The sequence below is a fragment of the Bos taurus genome, chromosome 12, assembly GCF_002263795.3.
Source record: "Bos taurus isolate L1 Dominette 01449 registration number 42190680 breed Hereford chromosome 12, ARS-UCD2.0, whole genome shotgun sequence".
Classification (NCBI taxonomy): Eukaryota; Metazoa; Chordata; class Mammalia; order Artiodactyla; family Bovidae; genus Bos; species Bos taurus.
Genome location: NC_037339.1, coordinates 30,903,086 through 30,930,911, shown reverse-complemented (window position 1 = coordinate 30,930,911; position 27,826 = coordinate 30,903,086). Strand labels below are relative to the sequence as shown.

General features: G+C 44.6%; 1 long non-coding RNA gene and 1 other non-coding gene across 2 annotated transcripts in view; both read left to right on the top strand.

Annotated features, from left to right (window-relative positions):
* LOC107132982 (uncharacterized) overlaps positions 1-27,609 on the top strand; it is a 33,289-nt gene extending 5,680 nt beyond the window's left edge. Inside the window, exon 3 of the long non-coding RNA XR_001501498.3 lies at positions 25,369-27,609. This is a non-coding gene — a long non-coding RNA (uncharacterized lncRNA). The remainder of the gene's footprint in view (positions 1-25,368) is intronic.
* TRNAG-CCC (transfer RNA glycine (anticodon CCC)) lies at positions 18,985-19,057 on the top strand. Its single transcript has one exon. It is a non-coding gene; the product is annotated as a tRNA-Gly (tRNA).
* Positions 27,610-27,826: the final 217 nt, after the last annotated feature.

Here is a 27,826-nt window from a genome sequence, read left to right as displayed (position 1 = left end):
GGGGTTGCAAAGAGTGGGACACAACTGAGCGACTAACAGTTTCATGAATGACAATGATCTGTCCGTGGGTTACAGGCCATGGGGTTGCAAAGAGTCAAACACGACTGAGCAACTAACACTAACATTCCAGATGTTTCTAACTTTGTCAAGCAAAAGTACAACCTTTATGCAAAGACATTTCAGGTTCTAAACATTCTGTCCATATCCCTCAACATCCCTTCCTACCTTGAACTTCTGTGGCCTCATGGTTTGTGCTGAACTTCCCTGCTCAGAGCATGGGCCATCACAGCAATAGTGCAGTGGCCTAGAACACAGACAGTAGAGACAGAGCATCTGTGGGACTGGCACCAGGTAACTGAGGCTCTCTGGGCCTCAGTTTTCTCATTTGAAAAATGGGATCTCTAAGGAACTGCTGAAAGAGTTGAGATAATGAGAGCCCCCTGTGAAGTGCCTGGCTTATAATAATATGACTCCATAAAGGCTACTGATTACTGTTAATACTCATCAATGATTTTCACCTAATGCATGCTCCACTGATACAAGCAAATACCAGAGGGATGACTTTATCAGCACTTGTTTTACTCTTTGGCTCCTAAGAGGAGTCACTAAGGAGGGTGGAGGGGGAGCCACAGGAGCAATGGTATTTACAGATAGCTTTTCATGGTGCACCAACACCACACCCTCCCTAAGTTGGCACGGGGGTAGGAACTAGCCCGCAATCCCATCTGCAAGAGCTTTGCTAGAATCCAGAGCATGGGCAACTCAGAAGAAGGACATTACTGCAAGCAGGCTCTCTCATGCGCTCCACTGTTGATGTTTTGTGCCAAATAAAGCTGTGTTTCAGGGGGTCACCCTGTGCATGGAAGGGATGTCCACAGAGTCCTTGGTCTCTACCTACTGGGTGCCAGTTGCACCCTTACACAAGCAAAAATGTCCCTCGATGTTGGAAAAAGCCTCTAGAAGGCAGAAATTGCCCTCCCTCCTTTGAGAGCTGCTAGCCTAGAGGGACGTCTGATCGTCTTGCACTGGGTGCTGGATGAATAGAGATGGTGCCGTCCTGACAGGCAGGGTTCAACCTCAGCTGGTCAGCACCAGTTCAACTGGACCACTGTTTACCCCTTCTAATGGACTGGTACCTACAGCATCATGCTTGTTAAATATGCTTCTTATAATTCCTGCATGGTTGAGCCTTAGCCGGGAGTTTCTTTAAAGAAGCAATGATGAAAGCAGATGTTAGTTGTTCGTGTAGCAAAGACAAAGTTCATTCCAAGACCATTATGGCGGTACTTGCCTGGTGGTCTAGAAGTTAAGACTCCACCGCGCTGCCACTTCAGGGGGCGTGGTTGGATCCCTGGTCGGGGAATTAAGATCTCACATGCCAAAAAAAAAAAGGGGGGGGGGGACATCATGGTGGCTCAAAGTAGTCAGGTGGAAATTATTCTACCTCAAAGGCATCCAGTTATTCCCCGGTATGGACTTCTCACCCACCACTACCTTCTCCCCCATCTTCCCCAATCATAGTACAGAATGACATTGTAGACAGCTTGTCATGAAGGATGGTCACAAGCTATTCATCTACTTTTGGACTTTTCCAGAGCAACTTTTACGAGGTGATTCTCCTCTAGGTGTCTCTGTAAATAGAAATACACCACTTTTGATGATGTACCTTAGGCTCCGGGGTGAGGTACACACCCCATATTTCCTGAGAGGACGGCTTCAGATTTTGGGTCCCAGGGTGCTGGCAGTGGGGATGGCCACCTGTTATTAAAAGACAGGCATCCAGAAGTGTTGCCCCTGGTATCTGATCTATGTCCAGAGAAGTCCCCCAACATGGGATGAGGGGGAGGGGAGCAGTCAAGTAACTGGGGTACTTATGGATTCAGGACTAAGGGAAAGATGAGGGATGAGTCAGGTTGTGTTACTGCCTGAAATGAGCCCAGCTGCCAAGTAGAATCACACAGCCGCCATAAGCAACAATCCAGACCACATGTTCTTCGTGTGTTACCACCATCCGGCTCCAGTGACCACTCTGGGCACACCTGTCCTGTGCTCTGATCCAGCCCCAGGTAGGGAGACAAGCCTGGCATCCAACTGTGCTGGTTTTATCACATGGTCCCAGGACACCATGCCACAGGACAGCACTGCCTGTGTTCCCACTGCCCAGAGAAACTGTTCTCATTTACCCTTCTTTTAATCAGTCTCCTCTCCCATGGACTGAAGGATGCCATATGAGAAAACTGGCTGTAAAGAGAAAAGCCCTTCCCCTTCCAGGCCGGCCTTGACCCGGACATGTGGACTCTCCCCTTTGGTTGGTTGCTTCCCAGAAGTTTCCACACCAAGTCGCTTCAGGCAGCCCAACCCCACACCCTCCCACTGGGTCAAGCTTGATAACTCAGCACAGTAGTGATATCAAGCTGGGACCTCTGCTCTGCTTGTTTTGAGGAGAATATTCTGTCTCTTATTAAGTTTCCTATGTAAGTGTCACCAGAGTTAGTCATTAGTTACCCTGAATAGCTTATTACTTAACCATTGATCATTCATCAGGCTGACTGAGTGGTATTCTAAGTGATTGTCACAAGGAACAAAGAAATATAAATTTCTTCTTTTCTTTCTCTGGGGTTGGGGAGAGGAGGGTGCAGGGCAGAGGTTCTCTGTTCTCATATAGAACTCTCAAGTTTTCTTTTTTTAGCTATGTATTTTTTAATATAAATTTATTTATTTTAATTGGAGGCTAATTACTTTACAATATTGTATTGGTTTTGCCATACATTGACATGAATCTGCCACAGGTGTACATGTGTTCCCCATCCCGAACCCCCCTCCCACCTCCCTCCCCATCCCATCCCTCTGGGTCATCCCAGTGCACCAGCCCTGAGCATCCTGTATCATGCATTGAACCTGGACTGGCGATTCGTTTCACATATGATAATATACATGTTTCAATGCCATTCTCCCAAATCATCCCACCCTCACCCTCTCCCACAGAGTCCAAAAGACTCTTCTATACATCTGTGTCTCTTTTGCTGTCTCGCATACAGGGCTATCGTTACCATCTTTCTAAATTCCATATATATGCATTATTATACTGTATTGGTGTTTTTCTTTCTGGCTTACTTCACTCTGTATAATAGGCTCCAGTTTCATCCACCTCATTGGAACTGATCCAAATGTATTCTTTTTAATGGCTGAGTAATACTCCATTGTGTATATGTACCACAGCTTTCTTATGCATTCATCTGCTGATGGACATCTAGGTTGCTTCCATGTCCTGGCTATCATAAACAGTGCTGCGATGAACATTGGGGTACACGTGTCTCTTTCAATTCTGGTTTCCTCGGTGTATATGCCCAGCAGTGGGATTGCTGGGTCGTATGGCAGTTCTATTTCCAGTTTTTTAAGGAATCTCCACACTGTTCTCCATAGTGGCTGTACTAGTTTGCATTCCCACCAACAGTGTAAGAGGGTTCCCTTTTCTCCACATCCTCTCCAGCATTTATTGCTTGTAGACTTTTGGATCACAGCCATTCTGACTGGCATGAAATGGTACCTCATTGTGGTTTTGATTTGCATTTCTCTGATAATGAGTGATGTTGAGCATCTTTTCATGCGTTTGTTAGCCATCTATATGTCTTCTTTGGAGAAATGTCTATTTAGTTCTTTGCCCACTTTTTGATTGGGTCATTTATTTTTCTGGAATTGAGCTGCAGGAGTTGCTTGTATATTTTTGAGATTAATTCTTTGTCAGTTGCTTCATTTGCTATTATTTTTTCCCATTCTGAAGGCTGTCTTTTCACCTTGCTAATAGTTTCCTTTGTTGTGCAGAAGCTTTTAATTTTAATTAGGTCCCATTTGTTTATTTTTGCTTTTATTTCCAATATTCTGGGAGGTGGGTCATAAAGGATCCTGCTGTGATTTATGTCGGAGAGTGCTTTGTCTATGTTCTCCTCTAGGAGTTTTATAGTTTCTGGTCTTACATTTAGATCTTAATCCATTTTGAGTTTTATTTTTGTGTATGGTGTTAGAAAGTGTTCTAGTTTCATTCTTTTACATGTGACTGACCAGTTTTCCCAGCACTACTTGTTAAAGAGATTGTCTTTTCTCCATTGTATATTCTTGCCTTCTTTGTCAAAGTTAAGGTGTCCATAGGTGCGTGGATTTATCTCTGGGCTTTCTATTTTGTTCCATTGATCTATATTTCTGCCTTTGTGCCAGTACCATACTGTCTTGATGACTGTGGCTTTGTAGTAGAGCCTGAAGTCAGGCAGGTTGATTCCTCCAGTTCCATTCTTCTTTCTCAAGATTGCTTTGGCTATTCTAGATTTTTTGTATTTCCATACAAACTGTGAACTTATTTGTTCTAGCTCCGTGAAAAATACCATTGGTAGCTTGATAGGGATTGCATTGAATCTATAGATTGCTTTGCATAGTATACTCATTTTCACTATATTGATTCTTCCAATCCATGAACACGGTATATTTCTCCATCTATTATCAAATTTTTTAAGTCCTGTGTGAGGAGAAGATGGAGAGAGTAGCATAGAAATATATACATTATCATATGTAAAATAAATAGCCAGTGGGAATTTGCTGTATGACTGAGGGAGCTCAAAGTGGTGCTCTGTGACAACCTAGAGGGGTGGGATGGGGTGGGAGATGGGAGGAAAGTTCAAGAGGGAGGGGACATGTGTATACCTATGGCTGATTCATGTTGATGTATGGCAGAAACCAACACAATAGTATAAAGCAATTATCCTTCAATTAAAACTAAATAAAAATTATTTTAAAAGCCCTATATGCAAAATGTTGACATAGCAGTCAATTTAACCATTGACTTCCTAATTAACTATGGGTAGAATTTTTTAAAACAAAGAAAAAATACCTTGATTGACACTATGGCAACTTAAGTATGTTTACAGTGGCGCCTGACCTTCCATCTCCCCATTCATGGGATGTACTGCCATTCAAAAGAAACAGTTAGATGCAAATAGATGCAAAGCAGACACATGTTGCAACATGTGCAACATCTATTTGCATCAGGTGCTGCACCTGAGCAGCACCACCTGAGCAGCACCTCCACTCATTCTTATACTCATTCACCCCTAAAGAAGGAAAGAGCACGCAAATGCCTGTGGCGGCCAGGTTCCCACCCTCTCACCTGGCGAGCATCTTCTTGTTCTGCCTCTGACTCATGTCATCACTGACCCCCTCATCTGCACATCTTTCCTCATCCAGTCCCATTCATTTCCAGCGTTAGTAGGGAGTGGGTAGGTAGACTGCCACCTACCTATCACAGGTGATTCCTCAGGAGCCTTCTTCTCCAAGATGGGTACCTCTCCTCACAGTGAACCGACCTTTCCAGGCTGGCATTAGTGTTCCACCCACATAAAGGAAAGAAGCAGTCCATGGGAGACCTTGTGTACCAGTTATGACTTGGTTGTTTTTCTGGTGCCCAAAATTACGCACAGAGTGCCCAGGTCTAAAGCAAACACTTCTCAGATGAAATCAACAGCAACTGAGAATACCAGAAGATGTGAGTTCTAACTGTACTATGGTTCAACCATTTTGTTTTGCTGTCACACAGTCTGTAACGATATGGAGATCATTCATTTTGCATTCTCTCCTGTGCCGCACACATCTGGTAATAAGGATAAACAAACTGGCTCTCCTGCCCACAGGTCAGTGTCTGGGAAAAGGCGGGCTGCTGATGACTCATGACTGGAATCTGTGTGTCCACTCACCTGTGCCAATGTTCCCGGACCTTCAGTGCCCATGCTGGGAACTTTCCCTGTGCTTTCCGCTCCAAAGACAACAGAAGAATATACATATATGAAGTGAAAGTCGCTCAGTCGTATCCGACTCTTTGCGACCCCATGGACCCCATGGAGTCCATGGAATTCTCCAGTACTGGAGAATTCTAGAGTTCTGGAGTGGGTAGTCGTTCCCTACTCCAGGGGATCTTCCTAACCCAGGGATCGAACCCAGGTCTCCTGCATTGCAGGCAGATTCTTTACCAGCTGAACCACAAGGGAAGCCCAAGAATGCTGGAGTGGTAGCCTATCCCTTCACCATTGGATCTTTCCGACCCAGGAATCAAACCAGGGTCCCTGCATTGCAGCCGGATTCTTTACCAACTGAGCTATCAGAGAAGCCTATATATATATGTATATGTATATGTATACCTAAATTCCCTGTTCTCTGCCAGGTAATTCAACAAGAGTCTTTTAGGATGTTAATAGAGGATAATTGAGCATATGTGCTTTTCGAACTTGGGCTCCCTGAAGAAATAGTTTAAACCCCATCAGGCCCACCTTTTATTAATACTTGCACACCTTATGTATCCTTTAAAAGCACCATTTTGCTTAACTCTCAAAGAAATCCCACAAGGTGGGGATTTTAATTTCCTTTCCCGCAGAAGAGGAAACTGGATGTTCAGAATGTTAAGTGACTTTCCAAAAGGACTTCAGTCTAAACCCAGGTCCTTTCACCACACTGTAGGGCCAAAAGATAAACTCAGTTCTGCCCTAAATTATACACTTAGCTGGAAAAGCTGTCTGAAGAAATAATGACAGAGATTTTCCAAACTTGATGAAAAAAGATCAACTTGTAAATCCAAGAAGCCCAGCAAACCAGAAGCAGGACAAAGAAAAACAACCATAGTCAAACTACAGAAATCCAAAGGGAAATTCTTTCAAGCAACCACAGTTGGGGTCTGTCACAGGTCTGTAAAATTAACCCTGGAGAAGGAAATGGCAACCCACTCCAGTACCCTTGCCTGGAAAATCCCACGGACGGAGGAGCCTGGTAGGCTACAGTCCATGGAGTCACAAAGAGTTGGACACGACTGAGCAGCTTCACTTTCTTTTTTCACTTTGTAAGATTACAGAGCAGGTTAGACACCACTGAATTAAAAGAGACGTCGTGAACAGAAGGAGTTATTTGGAGCACCATCTAAAAGGGCAGAGATGCAAAATAAAGAACTATATTAAACAATAAAGAAGTGTAGTAAGTTCTAGCATATATAAAGAGACAAGATTTAAGGACATAAGACTAAGACTTTTCCAGGAAATACAGATAAGATTTAAATGCTAAAATATCAGAATCCAAGTGGACTTTAAGTAGGGAAAAGTCCACAACTAGAAACAACACAGAGAAGCTATAGGACATGAAAAATGAAAGGTCTTGAACTTCCCTGGTGGTACAGTGGATAGGAGTCCACCTGCCAAAGCAAGGGACACTGGTTCAATCTTTGGTCCAAGAAGATTCCACACGCCAAGGAGCACCTAAGTCTGTGCACCACAGTGACTGAGCTCACACGCCTAAAGCCTGGAACTGGAGAAACCACCGTTTTGAAAAACCTGCTCCCTGTGACTAGAGAGTAGCTTGCTTGCAGCAATGAAGACCCAGCACAGCCCAAAATTAATTCATTCATTAAGAAAGACAAAAGATCTTAAAAGCATCCAAGAAAAAAGGCTAGATTACTTACAAAGAAATGGCAGTGAGAGTAAAATCTTATTTTTCAGTGTCTGTGGTATTAGAGTCAGTGACTTCACTGTGCTCAGAGATACTGAAGAGTTACCCACAGTCCTCTATACTGACACTGTCTTTAAAAGCAAAGGTTAAATAAAAATGTTTTCTGACTTAAAAACTAGGAGTGTTTTTCTCTAAGAGACACTCATTAAAAGGACATATTACAAATATATGGAGAAAAACCTCTGGTGGAATGTCCAAGGGACAAGAAGAAATTGAGAGTAAAGGTATCAGCAAATATAAGTAAATACAGATGGTATAAAAGAGTGTCTAATTTAGGAGTGTGGGTAATAGAGGACAACTAAAATATTGAACAACTGGATGAGTGGTGCTTCGCAGTTAAGAGAACAGATACTAAATACAGATTTCTTCGGCTCAAATCCCAACCCTGGTGCTAATTATCTGGTATGTCCTACCCTGCTTTGTATGTGCTCAGTCGCTCAGTCGCATCCAACTCTTTGCCACCCCATGGACTGTAGCCCACCAGGCTCCTCTCCAGGCAAGAACACTGGAGTGGGTTGCCATTTCCTCCTCCAGGGGATCTTCCTAACCCAGGGATCAAACCTGAGTTTCCTGCAGTATGCTGAATTGGCAGGCAGATTCTTTTTTTTTTTTTTTTTTAATTTTATTTTATTTTTAAACTTTACAATATTGTATTAGTTTTGCCAAACATCAAAATGAATCCGCCACAGGTATACCCGTGCTCCCCATCCTGAACCTTTACCACGGCGCCACCTGGGAAGCCTAATTAGGCGAGTTTATTAATCTCTCTGTATGTCTATCTACATCTTTTAATATGAGGAGAGTAATAGTGTTTTCCCATAGGGTTATTGATGATGCTTAAATTAGTTAACATATGGGGAACCACTTAGAACCACGCTTGATATGTAGCAAGTGTTTTGTAAGTACGAGCTACGATTTTTAATAATTTTCAATAAAGCATTCTCAAGTCCTTGTGTTGTCAGGTAAAATACAGAATCATGGTGAGAGACTTTATCAAACTTCGTTTGACAGCAGTGATTAAGAAAATAAAAGTACTATTAGCAAGCTTCTTTTGATTGACTCGTAAAACTTGTGCCCCACTAATTTAAACTACATAGACTTTTCAAAACTCTACTTCTTAATCTGCACGATAATTCCGAGAAGTAGAAACCAAGCAGGTGTGGCAGATACAGTTAGTTGCCTCCCCAGTTTCAGTCTGCCTTTCTTGTATGCAAAACACTGGTTTCCAGTGGAGTATGAATGTGTCCAGCTAAGACCCTGACTCTCCCAGGTGACTTTACAGTTATGTGGCCTTAGAATCTAGTTTAGATCATTTAAGTGAAAGTCATTGGGTTGGGTTTCTGGAAAAGCCATGTTATGCTTTATGCCTTTAAGGCTAATATGTATGTGTGCTCAGTCACGTCTGACTCTGCAACCCCATGGGCTGTAGCCGGGCTACTCTGTCCATGGGATTTTCCAGGCAGGAAAACCGGAGTGGGTTGCCATTTTCTTCTCCAAGGGATCTTCCCAACCCAGGGATCAAACCCTAGCCTCTTGCGTCTCCTGCCTTGGCAGGTGGCTTCTTTACCACTGAGCTACTTGGGAGGCCTTAAAGCTAAAATGTGTTTCCGTCTTTTGACTGTGTGTGTGTGCTACTCATGCCTTCAAAGCTTCTGTATTGTTTACATTTTTCAATCAACTTTTTAAAATAACAATAATAAAGCAAGATATAGAACTGTTTGCTATGTTCCCATTATAGTTGCAGAACTTACAGAAATAGCTATTAATATATGTTTGTTTATATGTTACAAACGCCTGATAAAAATACACACTCAGCTGTTAACAGTGAGTGATGGGGAGGCAGTGGGAGAGTGGATGAGGCACTTTTTTACGTTTTATTTGCTTCCGGTCTGTTTGATGTTTTTACAGGTTTGTATTCTGCTTTTGAAATCTAAAAAAAAAAAAAAAGCATCAATAAATAAAACATATGCCAGTAAAGGGAAGGGGAAAGAAAGCCATTGCTTTCCAGCTCAGAAGGAAGCAAAGGAGTGGTTCCAGGACTGGGGAAGAGCGAGGAGACAGGACTGACTCAGGAAAGGGGAGTACGTGGATCAGTGATGCTGTGATGTCTGGGGGAGGCAGAGGGGGACGCGCCCACATGATGGTGTACACCTCCCCACGGTGAAGGAGAGACTCGGGGCAGGGAGTGGGGAGAAACAGAGATATTGACTTTGGCTAAACGTGCAGAGGGAGACAGGAGTAGGGGTCCAGCTGGAAGAGTATGCAATAAAGCAAGTACCAAATAAACACCGGGGGGAATGGCCATGTTCTCATTTTTAGATGTGCCCTCCTCAGCTTTATCAGCGACTGTATTTCTGTGAAAACCAGAGTAATTTTCTTCAGTTAGAAACATGTTCTTTAAACTATGGCCGTAGGCCATCTGTGCCTCTGCCTAGACAATGCATAGTGAATGCCTCTTCAAAATAGATCGCTTTCTATTACACTGTATCTCCATAGCAGGACTTGGGAATTAACTTTGCCATTGGAGAGAGGGAATTGTATTAGGGAAAAGAAAAAAAGTTTATATGATAAATTCAAGTGGGATAATACGATTTTGAGGAAGACTAACCTGAGAAAATGCACAGGAAGCATGCTATTTGTGTAAAATAGCCTTAAAAACCCATGCACAATCTCATCTTTGTGGATGCTATGCATAAAGAAATCTTAAGAGAGCAGGCCGAAGTTAAACCAGCTGAACTGGGGTGATTTTGTGTTTTCTGAGAGAAACATAATATACGAGAGACTTAGGATCAGCTAAGCTCTTGCTGAAGGAGACACAGATGGTGGCTCTTGTGGTTTTTGCTTCTTATTCCCTTTGAGTGAGAATAAAATTATCATATTTTTGCTCTTCAAGATTCCTCAGAATAAAAAATTAATATACTCAGGAAATTAAAAATGAGTATACTCAGAAATTTCATTTCTAGGAATTTATCCTTTAGATAGAGTCACACATGTGCACAAAGATGGCTATGGTAATGTTGTTCATATTAGCAAAAACTCTGCCTCTCTGGGAAACAGAACTTTGCAGTTGATTAAAGCCCAGAAATTTTACAACTCTCTAAAATGGATAATGGGGGATGATTTATTTTTCTGTTTAATAGAAGAGACCCTTCAGTGTTATCATTTTCACCCTGTAGGACATTAGCCAGTTTTCTATCAAAATTGGCAATGCTATTTCAAAATTTCTTTTTATCCATTGACTTTATAATTTTCAACTTGCATATTCCCCTTTTTTAATGTATTTTAAAAAATTATTTATTTATTTACTGGCTCTGCTGGGTCTTCGTTGCTGCATGGGCTTTTCTCTAGTTGTGGCGAACAGGGACTCCTCTCGAGTTGCAGTGCCTTCTCTTGTTGCAGAGCGCAGGCTCCAGGATGCATGGGCTTCAGTAGCTGTGGGCACGCAGACTCGGTAATTGTGGCTCCCAGGCTCCAGAGCACAGGCTCAGCAGTTGCGGTGAACAGACTTGGTTGCTCCAAGTTGCTCCAGGATCCTCCTGTATCAGGTATCTAACCAGTGTCTCCTGCATTGGCAGGCGGACTCTAACACTGAGCCACCAGGGAAGCCCGCATAGTCCCTCTTGAGCCAACTTTGTCATCCTGGTGGTTTTTTCATTAATGAATTAAATAAAACTTCAGTATATGTGAAGAAATCTTCTCCAATGGTTGTTTTTCTGGTGTGATTGGCCAGCATATTCTGATCCACGGAAAGAAGATGACCGTGGGGCCACACCTCCCCCTCCCACCTCACAGGTGAAGGGCTTTGGAAATCACGCAATGCAAGGCTGTGAAACTCACTAACCTACATACAGCTTTTGGAAAGTAGGTGAGTTCTGGTCACTGGACTTTTTCCAAAGCCATTTGCCTCAGGGGTGGGGGTCATTGTGTACTCAACACTTGTCGTCTGTCCTACTGGAAACAGGCCTAACCAGATTGTCAGAAAAAAGTGGTTAACCCAAGGTCTTCAAATATGGAAAGTTAAAAAATAAAACTGCAACAAGAAGCCTGCAAGATGCCATTAAATAGACCTGGACATTAGTGCCCAGCAAACACCAAGTATTTGAGACGCAGCCCTGTAGCCACTGAATGTAATCAATGGCCTTGATCACGATGAGATCGTACTGCCAGAAATTTTAGGGTCATAGCAGGTCATCTTTCCTTTTATTTGTTTACTTGGCTGTGCTGGGTCTCAGTTGTGGCATATGGGATCTTTAGTTGCAGTGTGGGAACTCTTAGTGTGGCATGTGGGATCTAGTTCCCTGACCTGCATTGGGGTCTTAGCAACAGAACCACCAGGGAAGTCCATCTTTCCTTTTACAGGTGAATTTTTGGGAAGAATTTTGCATCTAATGGGTAGCATGGATCTGAGAACTGTCCTACCAAAGGGTCATCGCAGTTCACTCTGAGACTTTGACCCTCACTCCACCTCCCAAGGCTGCAGGAATTCCTAACATCCAGTCTGGCTTCCAAATGCTGAATTTCCATGATGGACTTGATCTTGTTTGTGAACCTAGGGCTGCAAATTGACACTATAGAATTTTATTCAGCAGAGTGGCAGTAGTTAAGGCAAGCAGTCCTGGCAAAGTTTCAGATGAAGAAGCATCTTCCTGTGTGGCAGGTAGGTGTGTGAATTGCTATGGCTTGTTTTGGCAAACAGGCAAGCAGTCTGGCAATAAGTTGCATAACTCATCTATTCCTCCAGGGCTCCAAAGAGGGCAGGCAGAAAGCAGTTTTCTCTCCCCTTCGTGGCCTTCCAGATCTCTTTTATTGTTTCTTTCTCGTCCCCACCTGAAATCCCCAGTAGCTGATGTAGCCTTTTCTGTCACTTTTAAATCATTTATTTAGTTTTTAATAAATGCAAAAAGGTTTATTTCTGACTCATCTTAAAAGACCCTTGCAAATGGAAAGGCTGAGTCTTCTCCTCATCATCGTGACTCAAATGACAGAGCAACCACCATCTCAAATGTTGTTGTTTAGTCGCTAAGTCATGTTTTGCAACCCCGTGGACCCATAGCCTCCCAGGCTCCTCTGTCCATGGGATTTCCCAGGAAAGAATACTGGAGTGGGTTGCCATGTCCTGCTCCAGGGGATCTTCTCCACCCAGGAATCGAACATAGGTCTCCTGGATTGCAGGGGGATTCTTGGAATCCTGGAAGCCTGTGTGTGTGTGTGTGTGTGTGTGTGTGTGTGTGTGTATGCATGTGTGTGTATATATACATGTGTGTATGTGTATGTATGTATGTATATATATATATATATATAAAATGTTCTTTTCCATTATGGTTTATCACAGGATACTGAATGTCCCTGTGCTATACAGTAGGACCATGCTGTTTATCCGTCTTGTGTATGATAGTGTGCATCTGCTAACCCCAAATTTCCTATCCATCTCTCCTCCATCACCACCCTTTGGCAAACCCGAGTCTGTTCTTTGTGTCTGTGAGTCTGTTTCTGTTTCACAGGTAAGTTCGTTTGTGCCGTAGTTTAGATTTAGCGGAGAAGTGATATCATACGGTTTTCGTCGTTCTCTTACTCCCTCAATATAATCATCTCCAGGTCCATCCGTGTTGCTGCAGATGGCATCATTTCATTTTTTTGTGGCTGAATAATGTTTTAGTGTGTATGTATAGTGTATATAGTGTGTATACATATATATCTCACATCTTTATTTATCTGTCAGTGGACATTAGTTGCTCCTATGTCTTGGCTATTGTAAATAGTGCTGCTGTGAACTTAGGAGTGCGTGTATCTTTTCGAATTAGTGTTTTCGCCCAAGCCCAGGAGTGGGCTTGCTGGATCATATGGCAACTCTAGCTTTAGTTTCTTAAGGAACCTCCAGACCATTTTCCATCAACTAGATTTATTCTTGATATCCCAGGACGACATGGTCTGTGTGCTTCATGCACAGAGTTGATTTAACGCCCCTGGTCTCCACGAGGACTGTGGACTCCAGAACCTCTTCTCCAGCAGCCCCGAGTCCTTTCCTAAAGACGTGTGCATCACTGCAGTGGCCAGCGCCATCCGTTCATGTCGTATTTCAGGTCAGGGACAACGAAGCCTGGAATGTGGCACCCCAGAAACCAGCCAGAGCCCTGTAAACTTGCAAAGGTCAGAAGGTATCACTCTTGGAGTCCAGAAACAATCTGGACCACTTAAAGAATCCACCTGCCAACACAGGAGACTTGGGTTCGATCCCTGGTCCGGAAAGATCCCCTAGAGAAGGAAATGGCAACCCACTCCAGTATTCTCACCAGGGGAGCCTGGTGGGCTACAGTCCATGGGGTCACAAAAAGTTGGACACAATTTAGCAACTAAACAACAGCAAAGATGCAGTAGGAATAAAGAGGGTACATCCACTTTCTCTCATCAAGAGCCCTATTATGGTAAACAAAGGAGTAATACCTCCCACTCCTGAATTACCTTCCAGAGGACAGCCTTGGGAGAATTTACCAAAGCATGGGCTGTGAGCTACAGGCTCAGGGATCAATCAACCCTTTCCCTTTGGAGCAATGGCAAACATGGCACATTGCGTGGAAGCTGCTTCTGGAGTGCCCTCTCTCAGCTAGAAAGGATAGGCAGCTTCAGTCTGATAGAATAACACATTTGTGCTTTGCTTGCAGAACTGAGCCTCCTCAGCACTCGTCCAGTTCAAGGTCAAGGTGAAACTGACTCTGGGTTTAACCTCACTCCACGGAAATGGCTAAAAATGCCCCTTCCTATTTGTTAGCTGTCTTCATCTTTTAACTTTAAACCAGAAAAGTTTATGACAGAAGATTATGCAAGGAAAGTATTTTAGACAAGCCATGGCAAACAAAAACCAAGTCATTACAAGAATTAATCACTAGCCAAAAAACAGTCTGTTGTTAACTCCATTACGAGTTTAAAGCAGCTATTAAACCAAGGGCATTAGATTCTTCTAGCTCGTTTTCTCATTCCTGGCTTATCTCCAGCTGGCTTGAAATGCTAACACAGTAGCTGAGAAATTCACGGCAAATCCAAACACAGCCCAGATCTGCAGGACTTTGGGGTCTCTGGGATTCTCTGAAACAGTTGTCTCAAGTAAGTATCAGTCCTCAATTCTCAGTAAAAATGTCCCAAGAAGATGGTTTCACTCTAAAGAAGATACAGGAAAAGATACAGGATGTCAAGATGAGGTCTATGAAGCAGACATTTTCTCTGGACTTTGCTGCATGTCCTGTTGAGAGCCCCACCCACCCACTGCACTGGTTAATTAGCGTTTTCTTAATTAGCATCTTTCAATCTTCTTTATGAGACACAAAGCACTCTGAGTAAAGCGTGGCACATCAGGGACCAGGAATGTGGAATTCTAGGTCTGACTTCATCTCTGACTCAGAGGATCTTGGGCAAGTCCTAGCTTCTCTGCCCTCATTTTTTTTCCGTCTCTAAAATAATTATGGCTCATCTGTATTATCTGATTTGTTAGGACAAATTTCATGACCACATCGGCATGAAATCTGGATGAAGCTGGAATTGAGAAATGGATCAGACACTCTTGATCGAGATGGTGAAAGCAGAGGCTGGAACCAGGACAGATAACTGACTCCCACCCAGGTTGAGGGTGGCACGGCGCGTGGGGGGAATCAGGGAGAGCGATATTTTGAAAACATAGCTGTTGTTTGAAATCCGTAGTATATTTGGTTAAATTTAACTCAGTAAATTTCACAACATATTATGATCTATATGGGTATATATTGTGTATTATGATTTTGGATGGGTAAGATAGCTAACACATTTTAGTTCTTAAGGGATTTTTTTTGGTCTTTTTAATTGTCCAAGTCAGACAAACACCCTGAATGACATTAAAGAGAGGGGGGTGAGCCAGATGGGTCTAATTTTGATATTTTGAGCAGTGAGCCATTTCTAGTCCTTACCCTTCCCAGAGATGGATGGACGAGGCAGACCCAGGGAGCACCTCTCTTTAATTGCACAGACATAAGAAGGACCGTTCCAGTCTGGGTACACCAGCCCTTCACACTTAAACCTTTTCATGTTGACAAGTGGAGCTGATGCTGCCAATTGGCAGAACACTGGGTTCTTTCTCAGATAATGCACGTGTCTTAGTCTCAGTACAGTTTTTAAACTGAAGGGAACTGCAGGCCTTATCACCCAACACTCACACACAGGTATTAACAAATGGACATGCTGAGCACTACTTAAATTACATTTCTTTCAGGAAAACAAGCAGCAACAACAAAAACATAAACCAATCATTGATCAAAAAGAAAAAAAAAAGGATTTTGGAACAATCAGAAACAGAATCTACACCATTGGGAAAAGGTTCAATCTGTGATTCTTATTTATAGGCAGTCTTTGTGAGCATTCTTTATAGTTTATCTACATGAAATCAACTTGGGCTTCATCAATTCTGCTGGAAGAAAAAGAAGATGAAGTACTCCTGGAACCACCAGCAAGCACTCTGGAGAGGACAGATCATTTAATTGCATCATTAATTTCCAAGACATATGCATTACATTTGAGTCTGCAGAACATAACCTATTAGAGGAAGCCCAATTGCAAGTGCTCATAACAGAGAACACAGAAGACCTCATTCACCAGCCACCTCTCTTTCCTTTGATTTCTAGCTTCCAGAAAGCAGCAGTGTCGCCCAGCTGCAGTCGCAGGACCACCTCCCGGTGGAGTTAGAGTAAGGCGAACAGGGAGGGTCGTGGGTCCCGCTTTTGCCCTGTGGACAGTGTTTGATGTCTTAAGCCAGGTGATGAGGACGTGTGTGTGTGTGTTAGTGGCTCAGTCATGCCTGACTCTTTGCAACTCCATGGACTGTACCCCTCCAGGCTTCTCTGTCCATGGGATTCTCCAGGCAAGAATACTGCAGTGGATTGCCATTCCCTTCTCCAGAGGATCTTCCCAACCCAGGGATGGAACCCAGGTCTCCTGATTGGCAGGCGAATTCTTCACCACTGAAGCCCTGATGAGGGCATGTGCATTTATTACTCTTTATTCCTATTCTTAGCATATCTTAAACATCGAGATAGTATATTATTTTTAAGGAAAACAGACCTGACTCTGCAGGCTTTGCAAAGTGATTCAGTCATCTTAAGCTATTTAGGTCTGTGTACTCTTTCTGGCTCCAGCGAGAATCGTTTCATACAATTAAATTTTTCTCCACTCATCAAACATTAAAATCATAAAGATATATATAAAGCAAACAGCCAAGACAACGCACTAGTCCTCTGGCCTCCTCTACTAATTGCACTCCCCTTCCCAAAGATGAGCACTCTGTTTCAGCATGCCCTTTCAGATGCTCTCTATATCCACACGTAGGCATATTCACGTGTTGTGCTTCCAAATGTAGTGTCAGCTTTGACCTAAGCATCCTTCCTTGGCTTTGATCGCTTACAGTCAACAAGAAGAAAGAACCGATGTCCTGGGTCAGAAGAGATAGGAATCCTGGAGAGGAAGACTTGAATCAAGAGAGGACGGCTGTGATCTCAGAGAAGGGAGCATAGCCTGGTAATTCTGCCTTAGGCTGTGTGCACAAACTTGCCCAGAATAGTCAGAGTGAGGGAACCGAGGGGCAGCGGTCCCCAGCTGGGGACCTGGGACCCTTTTATGGTCCATGATGCCTGGAGCACCGTCATGTCCCTTGGCTTAAGGGCGGGCAGCTGAACAGCGGAGTCTGAATGACCTAGGCACAAAGAGGACAAAGCCGGGCAAAGACGCTGGTTTTAGGAGCGAAGCTCTCAAGAGGCTGCTTGTGCAGACAGCTCATGCCTGAGATGAGGCGGTTTCTGCAGGGGCCTTGGGTTGGGTGACTCACTAATGAGGGTCAGCGTGGATGACATAGAAGGGGTGAAGCCGTGGACTTATAGCCCAACCTAAAGACGGGTCCCCCTTCACCCCATGGGCAGCAGTGGGAGGTGTATCAGATCTCAGGGAGCCTGCCACTCTGTATCTGCCCTGGGGACAAAACACCTCCTCCTCGGACTTCTCAGGAATGGGACTCTCTCGAAGCAAGACCAGGAAGCTGTGACAGCCGACCTGTCAACCCGCCCAGCTTGCTAACAGGGACCTCTGCTCCCCAGATGGTGACCACCTCCTGTCTCTTGGTGTTTCCAAGGTCATCTTTGCAAGCCTGTTGCCTTTCTCTCACTTCTTAACGTATCTAAACTGGAAGCTCTTGGTGGAGATTTTTTTTTTTCTCATATAGCCTAAGTCTTTATTGAATTTGTTGCAATATTGCTTCTGCTGTTTTATGTTCTGTTTTTTTGTCCAGGAGGCATTTGGGATCTTAGCTACCTAAGCAGGGATCAAACCCACACCCTCTGCATTGGAAGGTGAACTCTTATCCCACTGGACCAGCAAGGAAGTCCCTCATATAGCCTTTTTAAACTGGGTGTAATAATCCACATGCCATAAAATTTGCCCTTTTCAAGTGTACAATCTGGTGGCCTCGGGGCAGACTGCCTCCTCCAGTGCCTCCTCTGGGTGCCTCTGGCTAGGCTCTGCAGAAGCTGTTTTGGGGAGCAGCTTCTTCTTGTGAGTGCCCCCTGCCCTCCAGCAGGGATGAGGTGGAGGAAAGCAGGTCTGGCTCCCCCTGTGCCTGCCCCCTCCGGCCGTGGACCTGCCTTGACCGGGGCCTTGCAGGTCCACCGGCTTCCCCGTTTGCTGTGAGCACAGGCTCGGATGTCAGGGCAGAGAGAGAGGTCACTTAGGTAGACTCTATTGATTTTTGCCATCTTCTCGTTCCTCTGACTGTCCCCTTTCCCCTGGAGGAACAGTTAGGAAATAGCTAACAATCCTTGCAGCCAAACAAAGTTTCTGATTTTACTGCATTCCTAAAACAGTGGAAAAGAAATCAAGAACCGGGCCTCAAAAGGATCCCGTAGAAACAAATTACATTCCTATTTGATGGTGAAGTGGCTGGCAGTCCATGCCTGCGGGATCTGATGTTCCCTGAGAAGGATATTGCTTGACAGTTGGAAAATAGGCTGGCCTGCACACATATCTTTCTCCTTGAGACCAATTAGAAAGCTCTGGAAACCTGGTTAAGGAAGGAATATCTGGTATTTAGTTCTGTGCACAAAATGATAACCCAACAACCAGAGGTAACTGTGGGTACACGTATTTTCTGAGAATGCAATAAACTGAATGCAATAAACTGAACTCCAAATTTACAAAACATCATTAAGTAAAGCATAGTTATTGGTGTTCCAAAACCATTCGGCATTTTTATCCTGGTGATATTTTGTTTTATGGGATGAGGCTGACAATAAACAGGTCAGAGACTGTAGACACTTCCATGCTAAAAATTCTTAGATTCATATGTGAATGCCTCAGAATGTAGAGTAAGACATACCTTCAGAAACTAAAGACTTTCAGGGTCGTGTGATTGCCTGTTTAAAATGTTTTTTAAACTGATGTTGTTGGGGGCCTTCCCTGGTGGTCCAGTGGCTAAGACTCTGAGCTCCCAATGCAGGGGGCCCAGGTTCAATCCCTGGTCAGGGAACTAGATCTCACATATTGCAACTAAGAGTTCACGTGCCACAACTAAAGATCCTGCATTCTGCAACTAAGACCAAATAAATAATTTTTTAAAAATTGATGTTGTTGGAAATTTCCCCCATAAAAGGTAATGAAAGTGATAGCTGGTAGAGTTCTAATAAAGCTGAGAGCTTAAGAAAGATGTTGAATTAGCCTTACTAGTCTTAGACAGCTGCTTATCTACCCTGGAAAGGTGAAAAAAACGACCAGCCTCATGAACCAAGGCAATAGTGTGAATCCACATCCCCTGGGACCTTGGTAAAAATACAGAGGCCCAAACATCAGCAATGGCAACAACAGGAATACAGAGGCTCAGGTCCCAGGCATCAAGCTTAGTCAGCAGATGTGTGTGTGTGTGTGTGTGAGTGTGTGTGTGCTCAGTCATGTCTGACTCTTTGCAACCCTATGGACTGTAGCCCACCAGGCTCCTCTGTCCATGGGATTCTGCAGGCAAGGATACTGGAGTGGGGTGCCATTTCCTCCTACAGGGGATCTTCCTGACCCAGGGATTGAACCTACATCTTATCTTCATGGGATCTAAAATCTAAACAAATTCCCTTGAATATTCTGAAGCACACTAATATTTGAGAAACCTTTTGAATTTTAAAATCAAGTAGACAATTGAGATTCAGAGGCCATCATCCTGTGACCTTGAGCAAGCTTGTCTCTAAAACTTAGTTCTCTCTTTTCACCTACTCCCTGGGCTGTTGAGAGGACTAAGTTAATGGGCTGTTTGTCTCAGGGCTGGCCATCTGGGTGCATGCTAAGTCCCTTCAGTCATGTCCAACTCTTTGCAACCCCATGAACTGTAGCCTGCCAGGCTCCTCGTCCATGGGATTCTCCAGGCAAGAATACTGGAGTGGGTTGCCATGCCCTCCTCCAGGGATCTTCCCAACCCAGGGATGCAATCCACATCTCTTACGTCTCCTGCACTGGCAGGCGGGTTCTTTACCACTAGTGCCACCTGGGAAGCCTAGAGGATGATTAATTAATGTTACTTCCCTCATGAGGTTGCTAGGACTGCCATAGCGAATTACTATGGGCAGGGCGGCCTAAACATCAGACATTTATTTTCTTACAGTTCTGCAGCCTGGAAGTCCAAGGTCAAGGTGTCAGCAGGGCTGGTTCTCCTGAGGCCTCTCCCCTCGGCTTGCAGCTGGCCGTCTTCTTGCCAGGTCCTCACGTGGCCGCTTCTCTGCGTGAGTGGCCCCGTATTTCTTTCTCTTCTGATCAGGTCATTGGTCTTATTGGATTAGGGCCCCACCATGATGACTTCACTTAACCTTAATCCTCTCCTTAAAGCCCTTCCCTCTGAACACAGCCACACTAGGGAGTTAGAGCTTCAATATGTGAGTTTTGGTGGAGACATGACTCAGTCATAGCACTCCCCTTCCCTTCATCATTTTCCTTAGTTTGCATCTGAATCATCTGTAACTCAAAAGGACTGGTTTACAATACCAGTAAGCACCTCACATACAAATCTTCAAGGTTTGAACTTGCAAAGATGCAAACGTGCCTGCCAGCCCCTGTATGCCAGCTACTGTACTACTGTACTCCAAGGTACTGTAAGATTAAAAATGTTTTCTTTATTTTGGTGTTTGGTTTTTTTTACGTTCCCATTATTTGTGTGAAAAGTATCATAAACCTATTATAGGACAGTACTTATACAGCTGATAGTGTTAGTTGAGTACTTTGAGTACTTTGTTGGACTTCCAAACTGGACTTCCGCACACTTTCAGAAGGGAGCTTGTTCGCACGTACAGGACTTACTGTACTCCTCTGATGAAAGCTCTGGCTGAAGGTGAGGTGAGGATAGGGTGCAGGCATTTTGCTGGAGACACGTGCTTCTTGGGAACCCTGTCCCCAGAACCCTGGTCCAAGATGATAGCAGAGACTCACTACTATTCTTAGCTAAAGGACCCAATGACTCTCACTAGTTCAGTTTCATTTTTTTTTTTTTTTTAATGACCTAGGTTGAGAAGTCACGGAATCCCTTGTGTCTAAATTCTGAGCCCTCGAATTTCCAAACTGTGAAGGGCTTTCTTTTTCTTCTAAAGATAGATCACAGCAGAGAAAAAGAAAAGTCTCTTCAGATTTCAAACATAGAAAGTGTAACTCAGTGATATATTATTTCCTGTCAGAGCGGTTATTTGCACCTATATTTAGAGTCCATAATACTCAGTTTCAGATGTGTAAGGCTTCGTTCCACGCTGCCTCGCCCTTCGCTGCTCTCCTTCGTGGCTGCACCCAGAGCTCTGCAGAGGCCAGCCGCGTTGTGACAGAACCTGTGATGTGAACTTGATTCGTTCTGATGTTATACAGGGGCACCTGGCCACCTCCGATCCATCTCCGATGTAACTGGCAACGCACTAAGGTGACTCAACCTGTGAATCACTCAAAACCAAGCTCGAAACCTGCAGGCCCTGCACCGTTCCCTTATTCACACTAGAATTAACATTTTTGACTTAGACTATGAATTTTACCTCTTTCCCAATTACGTCCCTTGGCTCTCCATTGTTTTTTTTCCCCCATGAAACTGAAGCAGCCTTCTAAAAGTATACGCATTTATTGTATATCTTCCTCTACCCGATTTAATGTGTGCCACTGATTCCACTGAATTGTGAATGACAAATTGAATGGAGAAGCCTGGAAGTAGGTATGTATTTATAAGAAAGTCCTGACTATTTTTCTTTGGTAACTTGGGCAGAGAGGAAGGCTCCGTTTGGGGGCACTTCTGGTGTATTCGTTTGTAATATATATATAATTTATTTATTGCCTGTGCTGGGTCTTCACTGCTCACAGGTTTTTCTCTATTTGCAGCAAGCAGGAACTACTCTCTAGTCGCGGTGCCCGGGCTCCTCTTTGTTGGCTCCTCTTTGCGGAGAACAGGCTCTAGGGTGCGCGGGCTTCAGTAGCTGCAGTTCCCAGGCTCGAGAGTTCAGGCTCAGTAGTTGTAGCACGCGGGCTTAGTTGCTCTGAGACATGTGGAATCGTCCCAGATAAGGGATGGAATCCAAGTCTCCTGCCTGGGAAGCCCCTCTTGGGTGTTATTGTGCGTTATTGTCAGGACCATCCTGACCACCCCAGTGGGCCGAGGCAGCCCCAAAACTCTCACTCTTCACCTTATTTATTGTTTGCCCCGCACTTGGAAAAGGTGCCCTATGGTTCAATTCTAAAATGTCAAAGCCCAGAGAGATCTTAGCCTCTCTCTCTTCCTCATTCTAATTAGCCAACGTTAAGCCACATAGTTGTCCAGGCAAAGTGAGTTTTCCTGGGCCTGGGCTCAGCCACGTGACTTGCCTTGGCCAATTGTATGTTGACAGAAGCGGTACAAGGAGAAACCTTAAAAAGTGCTGGTGCCATGCGGCCAGCTGTCTTGCACTTCTGCCGTTGCTGGGAGAGGACGTGTCTGGCCAGCAGCGGGAACCAGGACGAGGAAAAGACTCGTTTCATCTTAGCTAGGCGTCCTCTGCCAAGCCTAGAGCAGCACTCGCCAGCTGCTCCTGGGAAGGGATCAGTTTTTCAAACATGTTATTTTACTGTTCCTGCAGTTATCTGCAGTGCTTCACACCTTCAGAGCGCTCAGGTGAAGTCACCTGCACTCACTGTGGGACTGGGCTGCTGTGGGTGTATGTTCTGCACATGTGGTCCACAGACCCCTTGCTCCCATCACCCTTGCCCTCCCTCCGTGGTATGTGGCTGCTGCCTGTGTACTCAGTGAGATGGTGGTGGGCGAAGGGGAACGTTCTTGGGTCACCTGAGGTCTTGGCTTCAGTCTTAGGCGGACCCTGAGCGTCTGAACTTGGAGGAGGGCTTGCTCAGTTGGTCCTGTGCCTTCCCCCAAGGACACACAGCTCTGCAGTGAGTGTGGAGGTGGCCCTGGTAGGAGAGAACTCCCCACCCTCCTCCAGCGGCAGTCAGTTTTCACCTCTGTTCCTCTCTCCAGGATCAGTTAGTTTTCCTCTGGGACTGAGCGTTTTCCACCCCACCCCTGGCATCGCCCATCTCTGGCCATGATGCCTCCCCCAGCAGCCCAGGATCTTTGCCTGGGTCCCCGGGGCATGAGAGCTGGATCCTGTGCCCATGTGTCATGGAAGGGAGTGCCCCCGGGTCCCTGCCCCGCCCCACCCTGTCTGCAAATCTCTGAGGGAGCCTGAGGAAAAGAGTTGCAGAGTGGGTTTGAATAGCCCGTGTTTAGGCTCCCAGGAATTCACAGCCCTCATGGAGGTCTACACTTGGCCCTTAAAGAAGCCATGATGTTTGAGTTGTTTTCTTCCCCCTGGCGTTAATGACGGCCACCTCTTCTTTCTGAGCTCCCACATGGGTGAAATAGTCCTCACATTCCATTTTCCTTGGAGGGCTTGTCACCACCGAATTTGGTTCACTTCATTGCCTGCAATCTTAACTCTGAGATGGGCTGAACCAGTGTTATGGTTTTGCTAATCACCAAGATTGTCATCGTTAGGGTGGAAGCAAGGTTCCTTTGTGGCTCTCCACATCCCAAGCCCAGTTAGACTCCTCGTGCCTTAGCTAATGGTCTGAAAACTTCTCTTTATGGTTATTTCCTTGGGCTTCCCTGGTGGCTCAGTCAGTAAAGAATCTACCTGCCAATGCAGGAGTCTTGAGTTTGATCCCTGGGTTGGGAAGATCCCCTGGAAATGGAAATGGCAACTCACTCTAGTATTCTTGCCTGGAGAATCTCATGGGCAGAGGAGCCTGGTGAGCTACAGTCCCTGGAGTCAAAAAGAGTCAGACACAACCAAGCAACTAAACCACCACCACCGTTATTTTCTTAACATTATCTTGATGCCATTTTGGTTTCTTCTTTCACCCCCAGAAATATTTAAAATATTTAATGTGTGTATGTGGATGCCTGTGTGTATGTGTTTCATTTAAGAAAACTAGGTAGTTTTTTTTTTTTTGCAGTATTTCAAGTTTGATAGCATAGTGATTAGATAGTGTACTTGCACCTGTTCTTTATATATTAATTAATGCTTTTTGTGGTTGAATTTTGAAAATGTTCCATTTACATACCTTGTAAAATATGAAGACTTAATTTTTTTAGAACGGTTTTAGGTTCAGAGCAAAATTGATGGGGAGGTGCAGAGATTTCCCATCTACCCGCTGCCCCCACACAGGCAGAGCATAAGGTACTTAAAAAAAGTTTAGAATCTGTTTTATGGTATAGAGTTTGCATCAAATCATTTTAAAAATAAATCGTTCAGATCTTCTCTATCAAAAATTATTTTGTATCTGCTAATCCTTAAGTTAAAAGACGCTTACTCCTTGGAGGAAAAGTTATGACCAACCTAGATAGCATATTCAAAAGCAGAGACATTACTTTGCCAACAAAGGTCCATCTAGTCAAGGCTATGGTTTTTCCAGTGGTCATGTATGGATGTGAGAGTTGGACTGTGAAGAAAGCTGAGCGCCGAGGAATTGATGCTTTTGAACTGTGGTGTTGGAGAAGACTCTTGAGAGTCCCTTGGACTGTAAGGAGATCCAACCGGTCCATTCTAAACATCAGTCCTAGGTGTTCTTTGGAAGGACGGATGCTAAAGCTGAAACTCCAATACATTGGCCACCTCATGCGAAGAGTTGACTCATTGGAAAAGACTCTGATGCTGGGAGGGATTGGGGGCAGGAGGAGATGGGGATGACAGAGGATAAGATGGCTGGATGGCATCACGGACTCAATGGACATGAGTTTGGGTGAACTCTGGGAGTTGGTGATGGACAGGGAGGCCTGACGTGCTGTGATTCATGGGGTCGCAAAGAGTTGGACACGACTGAGTGACTGAACTGAACTGAATCCTTAAGTAGGGGTATATTAAAATTTTCTCAATATTATTATTTTTTCTAAAATTTTAGACATAACTCTAACTGTTTGGAGTTTCTGTATTTTGGTGTTATTCATCTGGAATAATTGTTCATGATGGGAATTTCTTTGTCTTTTTTCTTCTCCTTCATCGAGAAAAAGTCGTTCACTTTGTCCTGTTAAGAATTCCTCTTGAAAGTCTTCATTCGGTATTAAATAACTAGGTATTTGGTATTAATAGCCAAGTGTCAGTAATAACCAATAACTGCTCTGTTTGTGCTTATATTTGCAAAACATATTTTGTTCATTTTTTTTTTTTCACCTTTTCTGGTCACTTAGTGTGATGATTGACATTTGGGAGGCTCAATTTTATCATTTGCAGATTATAACTTCTTGTGTTCCTGGAACTTTGGCTCTGATGTCATCGTCACTTGAAGTCTTGTCTGTGCTCTTTCCAGGCTTCCTCACCTGTTCCTCCAAGTGCACCCTCTCCAGCCATGACCGCTTCAAGTTGCCATCACCTCCACCCGCACGTGGCGCCATTGCTCCCTGCTTATTCCAGCTGCATCCCTGGAGGCTCTAACAGTTCAAGGTGCACAGGAGTTCTCAATAAGTATTTCTTTAGTGAATAATGATGGGTGTACAATTAGTTAGGTTCATCGGGAAGAAATAGAAAACTCAAATATCAATGGCTTAAAGAGTTTCTCTCCCTCTCTTATTTAATCCCTAGGCCTTTAGGCATTTAACCCAGAGCATCTGGTAAGACTTTTGCTCTAAGAAATGTTCAGGGACACAGATTCCTTCCAAATCATCATGTTGCATCCCCAGGGCATGTTTTCCATCCGCATGTCTAAGATGGCCCACATCTCAGGCCACAGGATGGGGGAAGGGTCAAAGAAGAGTCAGCAGAATCTCTTAGAGAAGGTTCCTGGGGCCTGCCAAAGATACAAACGCTTCTCCTTTTGTAGTCTTAGCCAGAATTTCATCTCAGGGCCATGCTGCCTACAAGGGAAGCTGGGATGTGCTGTCATAATCTGGATAACTTGGTGCCCAGCTAAAAATGCCATCACTGTGGAAGAAGAGGAAACCATGAACTGGGGCATCTTTAGCAATTGCAGAACACTAATCATGCATTGGAGAAGGAATGGCAACCCACTCCAGTGTTCTTGCCTGGAGAATCCCAGGGGCAGGGGAGCCTGGTGGGCTGCCGTATACGGGGTCGCACAGAGTCGGACACGACTGAAGCAACTTAACAGCAGCAGCAGCAATGATCTGAAAAGACATAGTGTTTGTGGAAACAAGAGGACTGATGGGGTATATGGTAGTAGGAACAAGGTAGTGGTGGGCCAGCTACAAAGACCAGGAGGGGCTGGCCTGAGAAGGGTCTTAGACTGTCATGCCAAGACTTCAGATATTATCCCAGAGACTGTTTATCAGTGACGGTTCCGAAAGGAAGCAGACAGTTTGAAAGGGGTGAAGTGAGTTCAATGAAAGTGAAAAGTGAGTGAGTGAAACTCCCTCAGTCCTGTCTGACTCTTTGCAACCCCATGCACTGTGGGACACCCACCACCACCACCTGGCTCCTCTGTCCGTGGGATTCTCCAGATAAGAATACTGGAGTGGGTTGCCATGCCCTCCTCCAGGGGATCTTCCCGACCCAGGTATCGAAGCTGGGTCTCCTGCATTGCAGGCAGATTCTTTACCTTCTGAGCCACCAGGGAAGCTGAGTTCAGTGGAGGGACTATTTAAAGGTGGATGATGCAGGGTCACAAGCAGCAGGCGCCACATCCCCACCAGGACTGCAGAGGCAGGTGGGTAACGTTGCTGGAACCCAACAACCTCACAACTCCTGTTGTAGGAGGTGGGCATCAGGTAGGAGCTGTGCCTTTGCAGAGGAGCACTGGCTCTGCAGCGTGTGGCCTGGACACAGAACTGCTGACGCATCTGCAGTGCAAAACGAGCATGAAGACACCGTGTTCAAAAACTCTGAAGATGGCAACAGCAGAGCGTTAAACCAAATGTATTGCCTTCCTTGAGCACAGGGGGCCTGTGCCTTTTGTCCAGGTTACACACCCATGAAGCTGGCCTTGCCTGGCAGAGAAGAAGCTGGAGGAAAAGCACCCTAAACTTTGCTCTACTCCAGCCCTCTTTCTTTTTCCCTTGCCTTCCATTGCCCACACCCAAGGAGAAGTCAAAGCCAAGGAGCCTGGTTGAGGCCATCCATGAAGGTGAGGCCGCCCATGAAGGTGAGGCCCAGCCAGGTAGGAGAGCAAACAGTGGGACTGCGGGAGCAGCTACAGAATACCAAGCTCACCATGCAGAGCCATTAGAGATTTTAAAGCAGAGTGACGTGTCCAGTTTATTTTTAGGAAGAACTTTTTGACAGCCTTGTGGAGAATGGATTAGAGAGCCTGAAGGCAGAAAGACCAATTAGGAGGCTACCATGATGGCTTCGTAGTCACTCTCCTTTTTTAAAAAAATAAAAATTCACTGTAGAAATATATTTCTTATTTATACTGCTAACCAAGTAACACACACACACACATATAAAATTTGATGTTCATGCAACAATACTTAACCTTATTACAAGCAAAGTATTCTGATTTCATTTAGAAATATTGGTTCCATATTATAGTAATCATTTTGACCATATGTGTAAATCAAACCATCATGCAGTACACCTTAAACTTACATAGTGATGTGTGTCAACTCTTTTCAATAAAACTGGTGGGCAGGGGAGTGGGAATGCTGGTTCCAAATCATTTAGGTGATTCTGTGAGTCACTGATGAGTCACAACTTTCAGTTTAAACATTAGTCTAAGAATGTTATAGACAGAACAGTGCCCCACAAAGATGCCCATGTCCTCTAAGTTTGATTGAGGACCCTGAGATGAGAGGTTACCTTGCATTGCCCAG